Raw genomic sequence first — 6,225 nt, 5'->3', positions numbered from 1 at the left:
TGACGTAGATCAGGAAGAGCAGGTTCTCTTCCATATGCTATTTTCTTCCTTCTAAGTTTTATAGTTCAGACTGGCAGTGTTGATCTTGTGTTTTCTTAAGCACAGCTGGACAAGATGGGAAACATGAGTCATCATCATACACATAGCCTTAGGCCTGCCCAGTCATTCTTATTATATTATATTGGCCAAGGAAGTTTCCTTTCTTCCTTTAAAGGTATATTCCTTGGAGTCTAACCCAAACCTTCACTTGTACGGTTATATACTTGACAGTATCTATGTAGCCCTGATAGGAATGTAAGGGTTAAAAAAATGAAGACATGAATTTAGATAGTTATGAGAGAGATAGTGACAGGATCTGTGAGGGGATGGGAAAAGAGGATGAAACTAATAAAAATAGTGTATATAATTCTTTAAGAGCTTTTTATCACTGTTGCTCTGTAGTAAATCTTAAGGTCAGGGATGGTGATTTCTACAGCCTTTCTTTTATTTTTAAGAATTGTTTTCACTATTCTTGGATTTTTGCCTTTCCAGATGAATTTGAAAATCACCCTTTCCATGTCTTTGAAGAATTGTGTTGGGAATTTGATGGGGATTGCATTGAATCTGTACTTTGGTAGGATGACCATTTTTTACTATATTAATTCTGCCAATCCATGAGCAAGGAAGATTTCTCCATTTTCTGAGATTTTCTTCAATTTCTTTCTTGAGAGATTTGAAATTATTTTAATACAAATATTTCACTTGTTTAGTTAGAATTACCCCAAGATATTTTATATTATTTGTGGCTATTGTGAAGGGATTGTTTCCCTAATTTCTTTCTCAGCCTGTCTATCATTTATATAAAGGAAGGCTACTGATATATTTAGTTAATTTTATTACTGGCCACTTTGCTAAAGTAGTTTAGCAGCTGGAGAAATTCTCTGTTAGAATTTTTGGGGTAGCTTATGAATCATATCATCTGCAAATAGTAATACCTTTATTTCTTTTTTGCCACTTTACATCCCCTTGATCTCTATTTTGTTGTCTTAGTGTTCTAGCTAGCACTTTGAGTACTATATTGAATAGATATGGTGAGAGTGGGCATCCTTGTCCACAATTTTCATGGGATTGTTTGAAAAATCTCTCCATTTAATTTGATATTGGCTGTTTGTTTGTCATAAATTGCTTTGATTATGTTTAGGTATGGGCCTTGAATTCCTGATCTCTCCAATATTTTTAACATGAAAGGGTATTGTATTTTGTCAAATGCTTTTTCTGCATCTAAGGTGATAATCGTATGAAATGTTTCTTTGAGTTTGTTTATATAGTGGATTATGTTAATGAATTTTGTATATTGAACCAACCCTGCATCCCTGAGATGAAGCCTACTTGATCATGGTGAACGATTGTTTTGATGTTTTCTTGGATTCAGTTTGAAAGAATTTTATTGAATATTTTTGCATCAATATTCTTAAGCGAGATTTGTCTGAAGTCCTCTTTTTTGGTTGAGTCCTTCTGTAGTTTATGTATCAGAGCAATTGCAGCTTCTTAGAATGAGTTAGGTAGTTTTCCTTCTGTTTCTGTTTTGTGAAATAGTTTTAGGAATATTGGTATCAGATCTTCTTTGAAGGTATGGTAGAATTCTACACTAAATTCATCTGGCCCTGGGCCTTTTTTGGTTGGGAGATTCTTAATGATTTCTTCTATTTCCTTATGCAGTATGGGCCTTTTAAGATAGTGTACCTGCTCTTGATTTAACTTTGATATGTGATATCTGTCTAGAAAACCATCCATTTTATCTAGATTTTCCAGTTGAGTATAAGTTTTTGTAGTCATATCTGATGAGTTTTTGAATTTCCTCTGTTTCTGTTGTTATGTCTTCTTTTTCATTTCTAATTTTGTTAATTTGGATACTGCCTCTGGACCTTTTAGTTAGTTTGGTTAGGGGTTTCTCTATCTAGTTGATTATCTCAAGGAAGCAACTTTTGCTTTTTGCTTTTTTTGATTCTTTGCATCTCTTTCTCTCTCTCTCTCTCTCTCTCTCTCTCTCTCTCTCTCTCTCTCTCTCTCTCTCTCTCTCTCTCTCTCTCTCTCTGGTTGATTTCGACCCTGAGTTTAACCATTTTCCTGCAGTCTACTCTTCTTGAGTGTGTTTGTTTCTTTTTGTTCTAGTGCTCTGAGGTGTGCTATTAAGTTGCTAATATAAGATCTCTCCAGTTTCTTTACCAGGGAACCCCATGTAATAATAGTGGGATGCTTCCACACCCCATTCTCACCAATAGACAGGTCATTGAAACAGAAACTAAACAGCAACACAGTGAAATTAATAGACGCTATGAACCAAATGGATTTAACAGATATCTCTGGAACATTTCACCCTAAAACAAAAGAATACACTTTCTTCTCAGCACCTATGGTACCTTCTCCAAAATCGACCCATATAATTGCTCACAAAACAACCCTCAACAGATACACGAAGATTGAAATAATCACATGCATTCTATCAGATCACCATGACCTAAGGTCTTCAATAACTAAAATCAACAGAAAGCCCACATACATGTGGAAATTGAACAACTCTCTACTCGATGATAACTTGATCAGGAAAGAAATAAAGAAATTAATGACTTCCTGGAATTTAATGAAAATGTTGACACATCATATCCAAACTTATGGAACACAATAAAAGCAGTTCTAAGGGGAAAATTCATTTGAAGAATTTTTAAAAGTTCAAATACATGTACCCTAACTAAAATGAGCTATATTTGAATTTCTATGACAGAAAACAAGTGTTGATACTTTCAAAACTTTTTGTTTTGCTTTGAATATATCACTTTGATCAAAGTCTATAAACTAAAAATATAAACTCCTTTAAGGAACTACTTTGTTTCTCTTGTTTTGACCTCTATCAGTTATTGTTTTTTAGTGATATGAATAAATATCTGGATGGATAAAAACCTGCTAGGATGATCAATGTAAAAATGAATAAGTAATAAGGAATTCAGTTAAGTTAGGAGTTAGTATCAGGATAATGTTACTTTAGTGGTAAGAAGTCATGCCTTTCATTACAGGAGAAGCTGGTAAAAGTGTTTTTCGTGTGGACTACTATGTAATATACTGCATATGCAATTTTATTAAATAAATGGTAGATTAAATTTGAAAATATCTTGCAAAAATTTCAGTAAAATGGGAATGAGAAGTTCTTACAAATGAATGGCAAAGTGGGCATTAATAAATAAATGGAATGATTAAGAAAACAAATAGTATAATTTTAGTGATCAAACCATTAATATGTACAGTAATGAGCAAAAAAAATTGAGATATTCCAACCTTTACATACAAACCTCTCTAAAGTGATGTAATGTTTGGTTAGAGGAAAATTACATTTTAAAATTTTCTTACACTTATTCATAAATAGAGGTACAGTTTCTGACGATCAATATCTGGACCATTGGCTAATTACGTGCATATTCTCTGCTAACCATGGAGATTTTAGTTAAGTGAACTGTCTATAGAAGCCAGGAATTTGCAGGTGTCCAAGAATGAGGCAAAGGTGCATCTTTTAGCAGCTAATAAATCCTTGTATAGTTTCTCTATGTCTACCAGTATTGTCTGAAGACCCCTCCCTGTGTTCTTTTACTCTAAATGTTAGCCTTTGCCACAGTTTTTATTTGATTATATTATGACGTTTAATTCCTGAGTATTGTAAGCATCGATTTTTCTACTTTTCATATCACTTCCTCTGTATACCTGAGGGATTTCTGAAAGAATCAAATTTAAACCAATACATGAAAATATATATAATAGTTTATTAAAATGCACAAATGAGAAGGATTATTAACAAAATTACAAAGCATCATCCACATCACTAACATCTATCACAAAGACCCAACTTGCAATTAAACAATTGTGACAGGAACATGTATATCCTCTTTTGTCTTAAAACAAGACAATGGAATTTATGTTTCATTGGGGTATTTTCCTTCTTACAAAAGGAGAAAGTGACCTAACTGCTTTATAAATTTATGAATAATGAAATATGGTAAATTATCCTAGTGAGCAGGCAAGCAGTTCAAGGTTAGAAATAAAGCTTACAATGAAGAGTGGAAGAATTGTCTGTAGTTCACTATCCAAGCATGGGAGCTCGTTCTTGGAAACTTTATCTCCCTCCAATGTTTTAGTTGTGCTTTTTGAAGCTAAAAGAGTAAAGAGGAGAAAGCTCATCAGAGTTGAAGAAAGATTCACACTCTTTAAAGGTACAGGATTGCCATTAATACAGGGACCAAGGGCTGTCTCTTCAAAGTTAGAATGGCAATTACTGAAATGAAAACTACCTGAATTCTGGGTGGACCATTTTCTGCTTCTCTTTGCTGCTTAGGGTTATTTTTTTTTCTCCTTGTGAACTTTTCTGTGATTTTTTATTATTATTACTGTAAAGACCCAAGATACATTTTTTATTATCTAATTACTAGATGTATGATCTTTGTCAACTCATTTAACTTCTACGAATATTTGTTTTCTCTATTTTAATATAGACACATTTTCTTTCCTACCTCATAAAGATCTTTGTAACTCTAATTAGAAAAGATATTAGAACATGATTATAAGTTGAACAAGACAATCAAATAATGAGGTATAATTATTGTAATTTAGTGTCTGCCCCAGTTCTTTATCCAGGTTTTCAAAATGTCTATCATACATGGAAAAAACAATGAATGTAATGATTAATTTACCCATGTCTGGGACTGCAGACAGATTCTTCCTGCATCTCTGAATGGTGGTGATGGCTATTTAGAGTGCTTATAATAAGTCACTTTTAGTTCATTTCTAGACAGTAGAAAGGAAAGAATTTCATGGTCAATAAGCAATGTCTGCCATACACCCAAGAAAAGAGAAACGGGGTCATGCAGAGTGCTTATGTGTTAATTTTGTGTTGTGCTCTATAGAGATTGTAATACTGTTGTAAATTGGAAAATTCACTCCCAGATGAGTTTGTAAAGTCTAAATGTTTCAAAATTATAATATTTAATAATTTAATATAGATATATAGATGAAGCACATATATTCTATAATCGTATATCAATAGATAAATAAATAAATAAATATAGATATTGATTTTCATATTATATTGAATGCCGGGAAGAGCTATTAAAACTGTTATCATCTTCCTCATGTGTGCTGTTCTGAATAATGGCATGACTTCATTTCTTTGATAGATAAAGCACACATCCTTCAATCTTCCCAATCTTCTCCACTCTCTAGTGCATTCCTATATTGGAATTCACAAATTTGTTTGATTCTATGAGATTCTATAAACCTATCAACATCTCTACTGCTTAGAAATTTTGAGTCATTTTCAGTCATTTACATCTTAAAAAGTTATCTTTTGTCAAACACCAAGCCCTGCTTATTAAACAGGGCTTGATATAATTATTATATTTCATATAATAACAAAGATGAAAGGTCCTCATAAGTGCTATATCATATAGGCTTTTAGGGGGGAATACAAAAACCTAAGTTCTAAAAATGTCAGTAGCACTATGCATTGATGATGTTTTGTAGTAAACACTTCATTAAGATAATCATGCCTTAATATAACATAGCCAATTCCAAACATTAGAAAATAAATCATGCTTGCTTGCCCCTTTCTCCTTACATTCACTAAGGACCAGGCCAAAAGCAAAGAAAGAATAAACTTATCAAACTTGCAGTGATTTAAAGTTTGGATAAAATTAGCAACAAGTTGTGTTGCTTTTTTTGTAGCTAATAATCTCTACAGACAAAATATTAATTTTGAAAAGTGCACCTGTTTTCTTCCTTTAAGATATACTTAACATCTGTTACCTGTTGCAGTATTTTTTGGGTATATGCCCAGGAGTGGTATAACCGGGTCCTCTGGTAGTACTATGTCCAATTTCCGGATGAACCGCCAAACTGATTTCCAGAGTGGTTGTATTAGTTTGCAATCCCACCAGCAATGAAGTAATGTTCCTCTTTCTCCACAACCTCTCCAGCATCTGCTGTCACCTGAGTTTTTTATCCTAGCCACTCTGACTGGTGTGAGGTGAAATCTCAGGGTTGTTTTGATTTGCATTTCCCTGATGACTAAGGATGTCGAACATTTCATGCTCCACCATGTTCATAGCAGCCTTATTTATAATAGCCAGAACCTGGAAACGATCCAGATGTCCCTCAACAGAGGAGTGGATACAGAAATTGTGGTACATTTACACAATGGAGTACTAC

Source organism: Mastomys coucha, unplaced genomic scaffold (assembly GCF_008632895.1).
Source record: "Mastomys coucha isolate ucsf_1 unplaced genomic scaffold, UCSF_Mcou_1 pScaffold18, whole genome shotgun sequence".
NCBI classification, from domain to species: Eukaryota; Metazoa; Chordata; class Mammalia; order Rodentia; family Muridae; genus Mastomys; species Mastomys coucha.
The sequence above is the reverse complement of the archived record's forward strand: the minus strand, read 5'-3'. Positions refer to the sequence as shown.